Source organism: Pongo abelii, chromosome 22 (genome assembly GCF_028885655.2).
Source record: "Pongo abelii isolate AG06213 chromosome 22, NHGRI_mPonAbe1-v2.0_pri, whole genome shotgun sequence".
Lineage (NCBI taxonomy): Eukaryota > Metazoa > Chordata > Mammalia > Primates > Hominidae > Pongo > Pongo abelii.
In genome coordinates this window covers 50,866,061-50,884,027 of record NC_072007.2, presented here as the reverse complement: position 1 = coordinate 50,884,027, position 17,967 = coordinate 50,866,061, and the positions used below count along the sequence as shown (strand labels likewise).

General features: G+C 41.6%; 1 protein-coding gene and 1 long non-coding RNA gene across 3 annotated transcripts in view; both read left to right on the top strand.

Moving 5' to 3' along the window:
- DSCAM (DS cell adhesion molecule) overlaps positions 1-17,967 on the top strand; it is an 826,557-nt gene that overhangs the window by 305,605 nt on the left and 502,985 nt on the right. The window lies entirely within an intron of this gene.
- Positions 1-17,967, top strand: part of LOC129052326 (uncharacterized) — a 110,548-nt gene that overhangs the window by 7,096 nt on the left and 85,485 nt on the right. Inside the window, exon 2 of the long non-coding RNA XR_008517330.2 lies at positions 2,976-3,100. This is a non-coding gene — a long non-coding RNA (uncharacterized LOC129052326). The remainder of the gene's footprint in view (positions 1-2,975; positions 3,101-17,967) is intronic.

Genomic DNA, 17,967 nt, shown 5'->3' with positions numbered 1-17,967 from the left:
CTCTGGGCTGTCTTCCCCAGGATAGACAGGGTTGGGGACAGAGAGGACAGTGAAGATTCCCCATGACCAAGGTTGGGCTGCTCTTGGCTCTGTCTTAGTTGCTCTGCTTGATGTTATGAGGGGATTTGTATGGGGTTGACATGGGCCTCAAGAAGAAATGCTTCTCAGCCCCCTTACCCCCAATAACTAGGGGGTATCAGCCTTTAGAAAGGATCCTCTAGGCTCCCACCCCACCCCCAGCCCCTGGAGCAAAACCACATTCTCACTGGGCCTCTCCTGAAAAGGGGAAGTGTAAGACGTGACTTCCCTTAGAAAGACCTGAGCTTCTCTTTTTCTATGGGTTTTGGGGTGAGGCCAGCAGTGACTTAATCCCAATAAATATTAAATGAGATATAAATCCAACTTTAGCAAATGTCACCCACAGACTTTTACTAAATCAAACTTATTTGTATTTTATTTTTTTAAATGGAAGAACTTCATCTCGAAGGAATGTAAAAAACCTACAAACCAAAGGCCACTGAGGTCCATGCATGGACTAGGGAGGAAAACCCCATGTATTTACTGCCAGATCCGTGCCAGGAGCTGTGCTTGGGGGAAGCTATAGCTGGTGGCATAGGTATTATCACCCCCTACTCCTCACATGGAAACTGAGGTGGCTCAGAGAAGTCTTCATGATTTGCCTAAGGTCAAAAGCAGGGAAGTGGCTGTTATTTGAATCCAGATCTGTCAGACCCAAAGCCCATGATCTGTTGGCCACTTTGCCTTTTGCTTTGGGCCAGAGTCTGCCTGAGGCCCTGGCAGAGATGTCACTGACTGGGCAGCGGCCCTTTTCCACATACATATCCCCATGACCCAAGGAAATGCTGCTCACAGCTACCCTGAGTGTGCGGACTCCCAGCTCTCCTGCATAGCTTCCTACTGAAAATATCTCCCCATAGATGCCTTGTGAATCATTTTCTCCAGAAAAGGACTTCTCTACACCTTAACCCTCTTTAAAAATGCTTGTGTCCCGGGAGGAGAGAATGTACCCACTGAGTTTCATGCAGGGGTCTTGTCAGGGAAGACAGAATGAGTGCCTATGCACTGCTAGGTCCTGGTACTAGATCACATCATTTAAGAATTATGACCAAGTTACTAGGGATAATTTGGATCTTCTTTTGTGGAGGAGGGAACAAAGGCTCACCAAGGCTGGAAACCCACCAAGGTTTCCCACTGGCAGAGAAAGCCCAGACTGGACCTGACTCTCTGTTCCCAAAGCCCTTGACACATGGCCACTCCAGTCACTGGTTTTCTCAGTGACAGACTGGCTGGGCTACACACAAGGGAGCTGGGGGCCGAAGCCACTTTCTGTGGTGCCTCTTTGTTCTCCCCTCATTCAGTAAGTGTTGGAGGCTGGTGCTCGGAGCCATAGCCAGACCATTGCTAGTGCCAGCTCAGTGCCTGCAGTGTGCTGGGATGGTGTGCATATTTCACACATCATCTCACACAATTCTTACCCCTGCCAAGTGTCCCAGGACACCTGTTTTATAGATGAGGAAACTGAGGTTCCCAGAAAGTCAGTGGCAGGTGCAAAGGTCATGCTTTGTGTGACTTCTCTGTGGTCTGTCTGGTTTCCCATGACATTTCTGGCTTTTATAAACTATTAAAGCAAAGACTGAAAGAACAAGTAGGACTTTGCAGGTGAGGCTGTTTAACTTGCTGGAGGAGTGAATATGTGTAAAATTTCGGCTATTACAGGGCTGCCTATCCCCAGTGGAGGTTGTCTGGGCAGAAATGATTTCCCTGATTTGTGAAGATTAATAAATATTTTGTAGGTCCTCGGTCAACTCAGACTGCTGTCACAGAATACCATTGTCTGGGTGGCTTAAACAACAGACATTGATTTCTCAATTTTAGGGGCTGGACATCCACAATCAAAGCACCAGCAGATGCTGTGTCTGCTGATGTCCATGTGGCTTTCAGATGGTGGCCTTCTCACTGTTTCCTTGTATCCCTACATGGCACAGAACAGAAAGACAGAACACAAGCTCTCATGTCTTTCCATAAGGGCACTAATCTCATTCTTGAGGGCTTCATCCTCATGACTTAATCACCTCTCAAAAGTCCCACCTCCTAATACCCTCACCTACTGGGGGTTATAATTTCAACAAATGAATTGTGGAGAAACATAAACAATAGGTTCTTAAATTTTGAATTCTGGCCCCTACTCTACCTTTTCTTTTCTTTTTTTCTTTCTTTTTTTTTTTTTTGCAAACTTTCAATTAAATAAAAGTGAATACATGACCCAGTTTTCTTATTTGGAAAAAAGTGACACAAGTTCAATTTGACTATCAAATGCAAATTGAAAGATAATTTTCATTTGGAAAGGTTCAATTGATAAATATATAACAACAATAAAAATGGCTAAAGTACGTTTCCTAGGGTTGTCATAACACATTAACATAAACTGTGTGGCTTAAAAAAATTATTCTCACAGTTCCAGAGGTGGGAAGTTCAAAATCAAGGTGTCAGCAGGGTCCAGCTCTTTCTGAAAGCTCTAGAGGAGGATTATTTTTGCCTCTTCTAGTTTCTGGTGGCTCCAGGCATTCTTCAGCATTCCTTGGCTTGTGGCCGTTATCACTTGAATCTGTGCCTTCGTCTTCCCAGGGGGTTCTTCTCTATGTCTCTGTGTGGCCTCTCCTCTTCTTACAAAGACATGAATTATTGGATTTAGGGCTCACCCTAAATTCAGGATGATTTCATCTGAAGGTCCTTAACTAATTACATCTGCAAATACCTTATTTTCAAATAAGGTCACATTCTGAGGTTTCAGAGGACTTTCTTAATTTTGGGGTGACAGCGCTCAACTTAGTACAGCTACTATTCATGTGAAGTTTCCAATGTGACAGATTCTTCCAAGTGATTTGCATATACTTTGCATAGAGTGCCTCCCATAATTTCTAGACCGTGACCAAGGCTTATTCCTCAATTTCTAGAACCCTGTATGGTGAGTTATTTTCAGCCCCCCTGCCTGTATGATGAAGCCTCTCCCCTGCCCTCCTGACTCCCGCTGATGCTGCAGGAAATTTCACCATTGCGATGGCTCACGCCTCACTTCCAGGTATCCTCTTTGTTAAACCCAACTCACACCCACTAAGAGTTCAACTTGGCACTTACTGTCTATGGAACAGGCATTTTCAAATATAAAAAAGTTAGTTTTTGAAAGAACAAAGAAAGACGTGTTCTCTTTGGGTAGGTAGATGAGACAAAGTAATGAACACAACCGAGAGTAGCAATATTTTATTTACAAATATTTTTAATTATGTAAATTTATATGAAGTAAAACTTTTAAACAGGAGATTATGAATAATAACAGAAGTTGTCATTTAATACTTTGATTGCCTGGGGACAGTCCTAAAATTACTAAAGTAATGCTTGGCGGCTAGGTGACCAGAGACTCATGAGAAGTACTAATTTGATATCCCTTTAGAGGTAGAGGTGGAAGAATGATACCAAGTAGACAGGGTTTGGAGACTTCCTCAAGCTGGGACTTAGTTTCCCTTGTAGATTTGGGATCCCTGCCCCCCCATTCCTTTCCTCCACAGACTCACTGTGGCTCCCCCTTCCCATGAGGTCTAAGTAAAGGTATGAAGAAGGGATGTGTGATTTCCACTCAACCTGACATTCAGCTTAATGCACTCCCCTAGAGGGTCCCTTGTGATAGGACATGACCTACCCCAGATTCTGGTTCTGGGCCATGAGGCCAGTGCTCTGTGACCTGGCTGCCCATGTCCTCTTCATCACTTAGCTAAAGGCCACCTGGATGCCAAATGGTGGATCCCAGTGGCCATCATCACATTTCTTGTCCCCATCCCTATAATCCATTGCTGGAATCAGGGAAATGGCAGGACTTCCTAGGACTAAAATGTTTAGGCCTTTGGGGTGTTGGAGGTGAATACATCAGGTTTTTAAATTTATGGCATTTAGACACACACTCTCAGAGGGAAGAGGAATCTTACTTGTCTGACCTTTCCAGCCTATCAAATATTTTAAATACTTAAACATATTTTGTATGTGAGAAGTATGTATTCTGTATTCTTTTTTCAAATGAGCCAGATACATTTTATTTAATGCATTCATTGTTTCCCTTTAAAAATGAATCAGATAAGTATCTCAAGGAGCATATATTGTCTTCAGGGAAATGCCACACAGTGTGATCAGCACCACCCCAGAGGCCCAGGTGAGGGGCCAGTATTCAGAAGAGGACACCTACCTGGAGCTCTTTCCTGGGGTCATTTCTAATATTGTGACATGATGCTGGGCTAGGAAGACCTGGAGTCTGGTTAATGGTGCAAATATTTAATAACTAGGATTTTAAGCAATTTGCTCCAAGCCTTCATTTCCTTATTGACGAAATGAGCACCTTAGCCCATTTTGGGTTGCAATGATAAAGTACAAAAGACTGGGTGGCTTAGAAACAGGAGACAATTATTCCTCACTGTTTTGGGGGCTGGAAGTCTGAGATCAGGTTGTCAGCAGATCTGTCATCTGGGGAAGCCTTGCTTCCTGCTTCCCGCTTCCCAGACAGTGCCTTCTTTTTGACTCCTCAGATGGCACAGAGCAGAGCTGAAGAAGAAGCTAACTCTTGCGTCTTTTCTAAGGGCACTAATCCAATTCTTGAGGGTCCTACCCTCACGACCTCACTACCTTCCAAAGGCCCCACCTCCTAATACAATCACAGTGGGAGTTAGGATTTCAACATATGAATTTTGGGGGGGCACAAACTTTCAGTCCATAGCAATGAGCAATTAGAACAATTTGAAAACCATTAATCTAACTTCCACAACATTTGAGAGTAGATGCTGGGCATCCAAATGTGTTTCTTGTGACATTGTTATCCCTAAAAATGTTCTCTGTATTACAGTTTCAAATTCATGTTGAATAGGTCATTCCCAAAGGTATGTATAGATAGCATTGAACTTCATTTTTTGAGATTGAATATTTATTTTTTGAAACATTCTATATATTTTGAATAATCTTCTTCTGAAATCAGTCAGTTAGAGAACATGTAGGCAGATAGTCTCCATGAAGAAGTGGATCAAAAATGCCATGTGTTTTCAGAAAACAAGTTTCTTTTGTTAAAACTTTGAGTTCCTATTTCTTTTTCTCCATGCTCTTTTGTGTATTTTGCTTGGTTCTTTCTTTGCTTTCAGCCACTGATCTATGCAAGTGACATTCTTTTTGATCATCAGGACTGCAAGTTATCCCAAAAGAATGCCTTTTGTTTTTAGAGGCATTGCCACATCTACCAGGTCCAAAACAAATATAAATTTAAATTTATGCCAAATACTTGCATTCTACTATTTTCAGTGCAATAAATTTTGCTGAATTTGGATGGATTTCTTCCAAGTCTTCCAAAACATCAATATACTGAAAAATGATTCTTCCTTAAGTATAATATTACTTTATTAAAGTTCATTTTAATACATGTAATGATATCACAACTTGTAAAATGTTGACCTTAGGTCTTATATATACTTATGCACTTATATGCATTTATGTGTGTGTACACACACACACAGACACACAAATATACACATATATGTGATATATTAAACATTTTAAAATTCTTGACTCTGAGAAAGGCCTCTATTCTTTTAATAAGGAAATAACTTTCAATTTATGAAGTAAACTAAACCAGAATAAATGGTACAGACAACTATTTATGAAGAGCATTATGTTTAGGATTCTTCTCTTAAAATACTTAAATTTAAGCTTTGCAGTTTATTCTCGTGTATTTCAAATATGTATTATCTGATGCTTACTAGCACGCACTTTATTTGTAAACTTACTTTCCACATAGGTCTTGTTTCAGAGAAGCATTTAAATATAGTCTGTTACTAAAGGCTGGCATAAAATAAGTATTGAAATAGAGTCAATTGCAGAAACTTCTGGACTAGTTATAGTAATGCGAATGCTTTTTTATTGAAAATTTTTATGTTTGTTATCTAATATGCAGAAAACAAATGAACAAAAATAAAAATAACAATGGCCTGTAAAATGACATTCATTAGTATTTTGATGTATAAAAAGACCTCCCCTGTATCAAGATTATATTGATATGCAACTGGATTTTCTTCTAACACTTTTATTGTTTTATTTATAATATTTAGTTTTGTAATATGCACCTGCAGTCCCAGCTACTCAGAAGGATGAAGCAGGGGAATCACTTGAGCTCATTAAGTTTGAGACATGCCTGGGCCACACAGCGAAACCCCATCTTTTAAAAAAAAATACCCAAAACAAAAAAACCTTTAAAAGTAATATATATGGGATTCCTTTTAATAAAATATTTTCTCTCAGTTGTTAGTCAGTTGGCTCAATATTTGTTGGTGGAGTAATGGCATTAAAAACTGATTGAAGTTGATCCAAGAGGGATCAGGGTTGCACAGAAAGGCTGGGAGGGATGGGGGAGCTCTTTTAGGGCATTTTGGCAGAAAGCAAAGGAGATGCAGGACCCAGTAGCCTGAGCAGCAGACCCTTTCTTTTGTTAATGTTTGTTTATTACCGATCTTTTTCTGATTTATATTTTTAAAGCTCTTATATTCTAGGAAGTTTTATTTGTTGCCTCCTTCACTAAGCTTCCTACAATGTGGAAGAATTAAGGCCATATTTAGTGACATTAGAACACAGGAAGCAAATAAAACCTGCTTCTCATCCTCCAGAGACTCACAGCGCAGTGTGAGGAGAGGCATGGAGGGACGTAGACGTGGGTAATTAACATCGACAGAGAGATTACGCTGTGTGTGAAAATAGAATCTCTGAGTCCTGTGGGAGCGGAGGGGAGAGAGGAACCGGTTCTATATTGGTTCTATCTGGGAAATCAATGGAGGCTTCTTAGAGGAATTGTTGTTTGATCTGAACTTTTGCCTTCAGAATCTAGATGGACCTTAATTAATGTTTAGTGAATGAATTAATGAATAGAGTGTTTTTTGCTTTCTGCTTCTGGGTTGTGTGTGCGAAGGGGAGGTGAGCGGGCATCAAATGTAGGAGGAACAGCCCAGAAGCATGACAGTTGATAATTAGTCAGTGTGTGTTAAGAGCTCATTAATTCTAATAAAGATATTGGAGATGTATCATACGTGAAAATAAAGCATGCCAAATGCATAATGCAACTCAATAGAAACAAACTACTAAAGGCTATCGACACTAACATTATAGTACTATGCAAGTAAGGACAGGTTTTTTGGCCATATTTTTCCACAGCATCTAGGAAAAAATAGAAACATGAAAATATTTGTGAGTACATGGGAAAATGATTTTATGTTAATAAAGCCATTAGGTAAAACGAGACACACCAGGAATGCCCTGGGTCTTATCTGCATGTAGAGACTATGCCTTCATCTTAATGAAGGTATCTGGTCCATATTTTCCCTTTTCAAAAATCTCAGGAATTGTCTTTTTTTTCAATTAATAACATATCATAATATCCCTTCTCATCTTACAAAAAACAGATACACAGGACCAACAACAAAAAACATCCTTGCTCTTGATCTGTCCCTAATTATAAGTGATTTTAGCTGTATTTCATTTCACTGATTCTGTTTGCAAACAGGCTTTCACACTTGCTTTTAAGAAATAAACTCCTTTTCTCAAAATCTCACTGGAAATCCCAATTTTTCTTTCTTTTTTTTTTTTTTTTTTTTTGAGATGGAGTCTCGCTCTGTCGCCCAGGCTGCAGTGCAGTGGCGCAATCTCAGCTCACTGCAAGCTCCGCCTCCTGGGTTCACGCCATTCTCCTGCCTCAGCCTCTCCGAGTAGCTGGGACTACAGGCGCCCGCCACCATGCCCGGCTAATTTTTTGTATTTTTAGTAGAGATGGGGTTGCACCATGGTCTCGATCGCCTGACCTCATGATCCGCCCGCCTCGGCCTCCCAAAGTGCTGGGATTACAAGCGTGAGCCACCGTGCCCAGCCATGGAAATCTCGATTTTTCTAACAAATCTCAGTGATGCTCTGGTGGACCCGGTGTGGACATATGGGGTCTGGGCCCTCTCGGCCTCCCCAACCACAAGCTTGTCCCATGGAGACCCCTAAAGCTTGTCTGTAAAACATGGGACTCCCTTAAGCAATCACTGGGCTGTGGTCAGCGAGGTTCCATCCTAGTCCCAAATTTTGTTCTATGGAAGTCTCTGTCTGGGTTTCTTTTCATCCTCTAAAGGACACATTTTTCTCTTCATTTTACGAGTTGATTTTCCTTTGTGCTGTTTCATCCTCTACTACTTGACCTCGTGAAGGAAAGATGGAACCCAGAAAACTAGGTATTGCCCTTCATTGTGTCTGAGACCCCAAATAATAAATTAGAGCAGAAATGTATCATTGTCTTTTTCTCTCCTCCTTCCCCTCCCTTGTGCTCCATGTTCCCCAGTCTCATCGAGCACTTCTACCTGAGAGGCCTTAAGATCTGATTTGAACACCACAGCCTTGATGACTTTATTAGCAGGCGGTTCAAGGACCACACTGGGAGGAAAAAAAACAAAACACAACAGAAAATTAAAATAAAGTAAAATAATACCATTGCTCCAGAATTCATTGTATGGCAAACACAGAAAGCACAATATCAAGGCAAATTTTGATTTCATACATAAAAGTTGCTCGCTTTTAGTTTTGGGCCAAATTCTGCTTAGTGTCAATCTGGGGAAACCAGAATTGTTTTCAAAGGTGAAATATTTCCCAATAATAATTTAAAACTTGGACATTTTACAGTTTTGTGGTGGTTAGAGGAAAGTACTTGGGGGAGTGGCGAATTTTGGTTGAAGCCAACAGCTTCGGGTCCTACAGGACAGTGTGATGGGTCTGCTTAGCTTCTTGCTGTGCTTAGCGCCCCGCTGTGCACTGTGGTTTGCTTTGGATTCATACAGATGCTGTCATCTCTTTCAACTGGAAATGAAGGAGCACTAACACCCCATCTCTTGATCAAACACGTGACCTCTGAGCGGAGAGGGCAGAAGGGCTCTCAGGAGTGAGTGACCGATGGGGGAGAGGCTATCCGCAAATTATTTGGCTGTCAAGCAGACCTTTACCCAACTGAGTGGCCCCTGCTCTGCCTCTGTGTCAGACAAACACTACATCCATCCCTTTACTCATTCTCTTGCTCCACTGCTCACTCACTCACCTACCACTTAGCATTTATTGAGCACTCTATCTGAGATCCAGAGATGAATTCCACCTGGGTCCCACTTCAGGGCCCTCCAAAACCACATGGAAGAAGGAGGACTACTTCATATAATGCGAAAGGTGCTTGGGAAGCATTGGTTTGTTGGGGCTGCTGTAAGGAAGTACAGCCAGTGACAGAAATGTATTGTCTTACAGCTCTGGAGGCTGCAAGTCTGAGATCAAGGAGTCAGCAGGGCTGGTTCCCTCTGAGGCTGTGAGAGAGTCTATTCCAGGTCTCTCCCAGCTTCTGGGAGTTTGGTGTTTAGTGATTTCATCTCTGCCTTCGTCATCTCAGGGCACTCTCTCTGTGTGTCTGTCTGTGTCCAAATTTCTCCTATTTATAAAGACATCAGGCATATAGGATTAAGGACCCATCCTACTCTACTATAATTTTGTTTAATTACATCTGTGACAAGCCTATTTCCAAATAAGGACAGAGGTACTAGGGATTAGGACTTAAGCATGTGAGTTTTTTGTGGGAGTGGGGGATAGAATTCCTATAAAAGGTAGCATTCTCTCCCAGTAGTTTCTTCTTGAGGCATTAGATGTAAATAAACAACGTTAGTTTTCTCAGAGTTTAGTTACTCAAGAGTGCTGTCCATGTGTGGACATGTTTGAAAGAGGAGAAGGCAGCACCGATTTATGTCATAAATCAGCCTGCTGTCGGTCTGTCTCTCTCGATCTACCTCCCTTCCTCAACACATATTGAATAAATTATACTGAGTGATATGATATTTCAGTAGGCCTCCAGGAACTTTGTTCAGTGAAAAGAGGGTTTGATAAGTTGTTAAATAATAAATTAATCAAAGTGTTCAATGCTAAGGGTCTTTCATGGGTATCTCTGTGGACCATGAGAATGTTCTGGAAAGCTAGGGAGAGAAAAAGATGTTTCTCAAGTCATGAGCTGGAGTCTGAGACCCGAAATGGGAGTAGAAAATACTCTGCCTTTTCATCTGAAATGTTTGGAATAAGTTAGGTGTTTTGCAGTTCTAGCAGCATTTATTAAGGGGCATTTCCTAAGTGAGGCAGTCCTGTTCTGGGGATGCACAAGGAGGCATCGTGCCTCTGGCCTTCAAAGCTGTCACTGCTGGACTTGTTTTTAAAATTTGAGAGCTTTAAATCAAGTTCAGAAATCATTGCCAAAATGTTCTATGTCCTCTTTACGCATCCCAAAACTGTATTTCTGTGTCAGCCATTATATTATGTCCTTACAAAAATTAATAAGATCAAATCTTCACCCTGAATTGGATTAGAATCTACCGGGGCCGGGCGCAGTGGCTCATGCCTGTAATCCCAGCACTTTGGGAGGCTGAGGCGGGTGGATCACGAGGTCAGGAGATCGAGACCATCCTGGCTAACACGGTGAAACCCCGTCTCTACTAAAATTACAAAAAAAAAAAAAAAAAAAAAAAAAAAGCCGGGCATGGTGGCGGGCAGCTGTAATCCCAGCCACTCCGGAGGCTGAGGCAGGAGAATGGCGTGAACCCGGGAGGCGGAGCTTGCAGTGAACCGAGATCACGCCACTGCACTCCAGCCTGGGTGACAGAGCCAGACTCCTTCTCAAAAAAAAAAAAAAAGGAATCTACCGGTCAGCTTTGGTTTTCAAAATCCATTGGTAGAGTATTGGAAAACCTTTGAATCTTAGATGGTTTCACATCACCTCTATAATGACCTGACCTCTAAATATAAGGTCATATTCTGAGGTTCTTGGGGTTAGGACTTCAACATAGAAATTAAGAGGGTCACAACTCAACCCTTAACAGTGTCCCAGTCGGCATCACAGGAAGTTTCCGCTTCTTCTCCATCCATAAAATCGAACATGCTGATGCCTACTTTCCTTGTTTTTCATGCATTTGCTGGCTGAATGTTGGACACTTATGTTTATTAATGGCATGAGGTTCACCATTCAGAGATGTGATGTAAAGTAACATCTCAGGCTCACCACTACACTGCAGGGGGTGTCCTTGTAGGGGCTTCTTTATTTGCCTTGAGAATTGGCCACAACACTTACCTCCAGCTTCTTGCCTAGAAATACTTCTCAACCAAGTAGGTATTTTTTTCTCCCAAATGATGATCCATGTTGACCTTGCAAGGAGACAAAGTCCTGCTTTAAATACTTTCAGGTGTGGTTGGACCTAGACATCTCTATCTTAGAACCGGTTGGTCACCTTGCTTCATTTAGGTTTATCTGGGGTGCCGCATCTCTCTACAGTCTCACACCCACCAACCTTTAGCATGTTATGTATTTATCTGCCTGTCATTCCCACCAGACTTTGAGCTTCTCAAGGGCAAGGATTGGCTCTTATCCATCCTGTCTCCTCTGCACATAGCACAGTGTTTGCTACACATCTGATGCTTAACTAATAATGTACATTAAGAAATGAGATGAATATATTTTTGAAAAATGTGTTTGCATATCTACAGTTAGTTGAGTCTCTACAGTAGGAATGACACTGATAATTTATTTTTTGACTTCAACAAACATCATGACTATCACATCCTGATTGGTAAATGCTGAATGAAAGTTAAGGAAACTAAGGCTTATTGAGATACAATGTGGCAGGCGTTTGCCAGGATCTGAACACATGCCATCACATTTAAACCACACCCTAACTCTGTTTGCATTTCTGTCCAACATTATGGATGAGGATATAAGTCTAGGGAAATTATTTGCTCAAGTTATTATATGTTATAATAAGGAGAAAATAAACATTTTGTTTTTAGTGCTTATTCACATGAAGCACTGTTCTAAGACTTTAAATATGTATTATCTTATTTAATTATCCCCTACACCTTTAAGATAGAGAGTGTCATTGTATCCATTTTAAGAATGAGGATACTTAGACACAGAGAATATAAGTAAATATGGAGATCAGATAGGGAGCAGGTGGTCAGCCAGCGTGAAAACCTAGTGACTTGGTATCAAAGCTTACAGTCTTAACTGTGACCACCTCTTGGGGAACCAAGTCAGATCCAGGTATGTGTATTAGAAAAGTCCATCCTCTTGCCCCAAGCTGGAACCCCCTATTTTTCTGATTCGCTACTAGATGATACCACGTAAGTTTAGAGATTACAGAGGTAATATTGGGAGAAATCATTACAACCGCCCATGATTTGATGTCATTCTGTACTTTATTTCTAAATCAGAGGATAATTGATAATAGATTAAAATAAGTAATATAGAAAATTATTTGGGGGTAATTACCTTAATAAAAGTATTGAGTAACATAGTAGATTACTTTTTTAAAATATATCACTCTATATCATTGCCCTGGATAGCAAGCAAGATACCTGCTCTTCAAATGTAAAGAATGTTTTTCAAGGCAGAACTCAAGAAACATGTTCATAAAAATGAACACTTGGTGATAAATACCATCTTCCTGCAGAGTGAAACAAGAGTTCTGGGGACATGCCTGTGGAGTCTCCAGGTCCACATCAAGGCAGGGTACACACATGGATCACCCCAAGTCTACCCTTTGTGCAGGAAGACTCCCTTCAGCTAACCTGGAGATGTCCACATTTTCTAGTCAAACTTCCTATTTTTCCCTTCTTACATACAAGAGGAAGTAAAACCTTGACTTGCTTCTGAACTGTCACAAATGACATTTACTTTTTTCCCTGTGGAAACTACTTGAAATAATTAATATCCAAGAATATAATCTTTATACAACTACTTTACTCCTAGAGAAATTCCAAGGTTAGAAAATGTCAAAAGGAATCTGAATTGATTTTGCCACCTGGGGTCAAATTTTCTATTCTAGTTATGAAAGTCAATTTTCATAAAAAATTTCACATACTGTAACCTGGGAATATCCTAATTTCAATGAATAAAAAACATACGGCTGCCTGTTTAAATTTTGACTTTTAATGCAGAATGGTGGTATTTAGCTTTTACCTTCTATTTTATAAAATTCTGTTATTCCATAGGAATAAAGTAGATGTGGATTTACTCAAGTAAATTTTAAAATATGTAGCCATTTTAAAATGAGATCATACTTGCAGCACATCAGGTATTAGTAACAGAAGATTTATTTAAAAGAAAATCAAATGGATTTCCTTTCAGGGAAACCACTTGAAGAAGTTAACTTCTAAGACGCTAGAATACTGAGAGTGATGACATGTTCCAATCACCTAAATAGGTTTTGAAGCTTCATTTTCAAACCTAGGTGGAGGAAGGAAGAGATAGAAAAACAGAGGGATGGGTGGATGGGTGGATGGATGGGTGGGTGGTTGGGTGGATGGATGGGTGGGTGTTTGGGTGGGTGGATGGATGGATGGATGGATGGATGGTTGGGGGGTAGATGGATGGATGGATGGATGGATGGACAGATGGATGAATGGATGGATGGATGGATGGACAGATGGATGGTTGGATGGATGGTTGAATGGATGGATGGATGGATGGATAGATGGTTGGGGGTATGGATGGGATGGTTGGATGGATGGTTGAATGGATGGATGGATGGACAGACAGGTAGATGGATGGTTGGATGGATGGATGGATGGATGGATGGATGGTTGAATGGATGGATGGACAGACGGACGGACAGATGGATGGATGGATGGATGGATGGATAGATGGATGGGGAAATAGATAGGTGGATTCATGACCTTTAACAATGCTTATATGTTGGTTTTGTGCATCAGATCTTTAATTAGGAAATCAGAGAAAGAAACAATTTTCACATATATCCTGGAATATGCAAAATATTTTGTATCTGTACATATATAGAGCAATGAAAAGGAAATTATTGTTACATGCATTCACACATGCCTGGATTCATCACACACATTGGCAGGAGGTAAGGGTAGTTTTGATCATTTTTAAGCCAAGACAATGAGGTAGCATTTATTCTCTTTACAATATCCTGAAACAATCCTAGGACCTACAGAATCCCTTTTCACTCAGATTCCCTGCTTTTGCTGACCAACTGCAAGTGAAACATTTTTCCATTGAACTTGTAAAGTTAATTCAATTAAGTGACTTTCTTTTAACACACATCTGTCCAGGCTTCAGATGACTGTGCCATCCCTCACTGAGGCTCTCATGGTGGTCCCTGGGGCCTTGTGAAATGCCCAAAAGCGCGTACGTGCGCGCACATGCACACACACACACACACACACACACCCACCCACACACAGCCTTCTGGCTGTTTTGAAGCACCACCCCCGCCAAAGTCCTACCCAGGGCCATTCCATTTGCAGGTTTCTCTAACCCCAAGTTCTCTCTTCTCCAGGTCACCCCAGGCTCTCTCTCCCCCAGGTCACCCCAGGATCTCTTGCTCTTTCCTTTGAGTCTCTGTACTTATGTCCCCTCATCAGGATGCCCTTGGCCATCTTATATCAGCAGTATGCCCCCATCACCCATGATCTTCTTTCCCTGCTTTCTTTCTTGGTCCAGACCACTGAGCTAAAGCCCTCGACAAGAACTGTCTGAACACTACATATAAATCATGACCTGCATGAGACATTTCTGACCTCCTTTCCTTTATGTTTCCCTATAGCTTTCATTACCGCTGCACATACCCCATGCTTGCTTATTTATGTGTTGTTTTTTGCTTGCCTTCCATGTGTCTAGAACATTCATGTTGTCTGCTCATTCAGTGAGGCATCTCAGACACCTAGACTTAAAATGATTCTGCCACAAAATAGTTCAGGGAAATCAGTCTGCAAGGAGGAGAAAGATGAATCTTTTATTTACTTTTTTAGCTTGACGTCAGCAACTGTCTTATCTGATATTTATTAGTATTTCAGATTCATTGTTCATTTTTTGTTTTCTCCAGTGGTTTGAATTTTAAAGGAATTTCTTTGTGTAAAGTATTTTAAACACCCTATTTTATATAAAGTATTAAATCATAACATTGATTTAAAGCCATTTAATTTGTATAACCTCTTAAGCAGCCGTGAGAGCATAAAAGAATAGTGTATCAAAGCAAAAAGTAAGAACTCTCGAGTATTTTGAAAATATTTACTTTGAACAGATTGCAGCTCCTTAAATGATGAGGCTTTGGAATCTGGGAGGTGGTCAGACCCCAGCTCTGCCTACTTGACGCCACCCACATGTCACTGGACCCACTGTGTGTCCTCCCCAAGCCCAGCGCCTCATCTTCAAAGTGACACCCACATTAGACAGCTGTGCAGAGCATTGAGTGGGATGCTGGATGCAGAACCTGCCAAACATCACTGGTTGCTGATTTATCAGTTTAGTTGAATTTCTGCTGGAAAAGAAGGAAAGAAATGGGGGCAAGACCTGCATTTTCCACGACAAGATTTGTGTTCTGACGGCAGGGAATGTGCTGCATGCCACCCACCTGTGATGCAACCACTCAGGAATGGGGACCAAACCTTTTTGCCCATCTCTCCTCCTTCCTTAAGGCTGAGCTGAGAGCTCTGGGTTGGAATTTCCTGTTGGAATCTGCTCTGTTCTTCCTTCACCCTTGCCCTGAGCAAGCTCACTGAGCAGCTGCCTCTCTCAGCCGGGAGCTGGGCCAGGTACAGGGGCCCAGTGGTGGAAGTAGTGATGTGGTCCCTGCCCATCAGTCTGCAGGGCAGAGGGGACACACACAAGGCTACCGTGGGACCGTGAGGTGTGCTGGGTGCTGGAGAAGGACCATGCAGGAGCTTGGGCATGTGGCTATAAGAAAAGACAGGTAAACTGAGACAGGGGGGAATGAAGAATGAGACAGGTGTGGTGGCTGGAACAGAGTACCAGGGAGAGGGAATCTGAGCCCAGAGGGTGCATAATGCGCCTGAGACCGGCAGCAGCCTTGGAGAGAGGGAGGCAGATTCCAGGCAAAAGGCAAGCTGCAGGTGCCAGCAGGAAATGTAAACCACCATGTCCTGCAAGCCTTGGTGGTTTTGGCTCTGCTGGTGTTGACGAGATCCCAAGAAGGAGATTGTAGCTGGAGAGAGACAATCACGTTTTTAATGTAAACTGTTATTCTGCCTGAGGTGTGGAAAATAGTCATGGGAACGAGGCTGACCAACACCAGAAGCAGGGCACTCCTTGTCCTGCTTCCAGTCCCAGGGGAGTCTGGGGAAGCCTGAATGGATGGTTGGATGGATGGATGGATGGATGGATGGATGGTTGAATGGATGGACAGGCAGGGCTGAGAGATGTTATGGCAAAGAGCTATGTAGCTTTGGGGGACACCACAGATGTGGACAGAGTGAAGAAAACAGGGAGGATGTGGTGACTCCCTTATCAGGTGATGGGGTGGGTGGTGGAAACTGTGACTCTAGGAGGGGCCTGAGGAAATGTGGGTTTAGGGTGGAGAAAGGGTGTTGGTATTCCATAGGTGGATTCTGAAGTGTTCTGGGATTTCCAAGCGAGAGGAAAACTGTCTCTGTAGATGAGAAAAAATATTTTCTTAGAGCATTTTAATGTCAAATAGAACTTATTTTAGGTTGTTATTTTAAATTAGCCAAGCACTTGAGTCTTTCTATAGGGTGGATATGCAATGGCTCAAAATTTTCTTATCATGACACAGAATGGGATAGAGCATTTAACTTCAGTGTAAACTCAGTTCAAGGCACCACCTGGAATCAGAGCTCCCAAAAAACAACTTGTAGACAACCAGTCAACTAAAGGGCTGAAAATTATTTTTTGTGAACATTTAAAAACTTTTTTTAACCTATAGTTTTGTTTATCAACAAAAGTCAAATTGAGAAAAGAGAGCTCATCAAATCTGTATGTGACTTAAACAATAAATGGAGCTTCAGTTCCAGGGTAAGAAAAGAAAATTATTCTAAAAAGAAAACCAAATCAGGAGGAGTCAATGGTGTTTCTTTGTACTGAGTTTGTGTCTGTCGTACAATGACCATGGAATGGTGCACTTGGTTTGGACAAGCCACTGCTGAGGGCAGTGTGGAGCTACAGCAGAGAGCAACTGAGATGTGAGCCCAGGGCAATTGTATAAGGGTGTTCAGTTCTTATTATTTCATCATGTTAAGGCATCTCTTGAAATAAACAGCACCCTTAGAGTTAAAGCAATATATCTGTGACATAGAAATTGTTTCTCCAAAGTATTGCTGGGGTCAATGGAAAATAAGCAACAACAAGCCTGTTCCCATAAAGTTTATTGCCTCCTGTAACTGACTTTCTAAGTAAATAAAGGTTCTTAGTTTTGCTTTTCTTGCAGAAAGGAAAGAAAGAGGGATACCCGAGGGATAAATAGCCAAGAGTTATGCTAATTCTCTGATATTTTATAATAAAAGAGATTTCATCTAAAAAGAAAAGGAGGTTCTGAAGGTGGTTATGTGCATTCTTCCAAACTCAAAGTCACGTCTGGAACATTCTTATATGGAAAGACCTAAAAATACTTAAAAATTTACCTTGAACATTTCTCATCCAATCATATTAGGGTCCAGGCAGGTGCTGATATGAGGGACATGATGGTGCAATATCCTTTGACAAGCAGAAGGGACTGTGAGTCTCTGAGGATGGGATGCAGACCTTTGATCTGCTCCATACCAACTATGAAGGAGGTCCATGTGCTTTTGAAATGCATTGTAACGATCCAAGACTTTGCAGTTAAGGTTGCTCCTAATAAACACAAGCTAATAGTGCAGATATGATTCTTGTGCAAAGGTAAAACTATTTAACAGCCACTAAGAAACAGCACCATGTTTTGTAATAGTAACATGTAAAACCAATGGCAGATGCATGCCAGCGCCTCTTAGCACTGGAGAGCACAGTGATCACTGCCTTACTGGAGAAACTTCCCAGAGGGGAGTGCCAGGGAATGCTTTGAGGAAGAGGAGGGGCTAAAA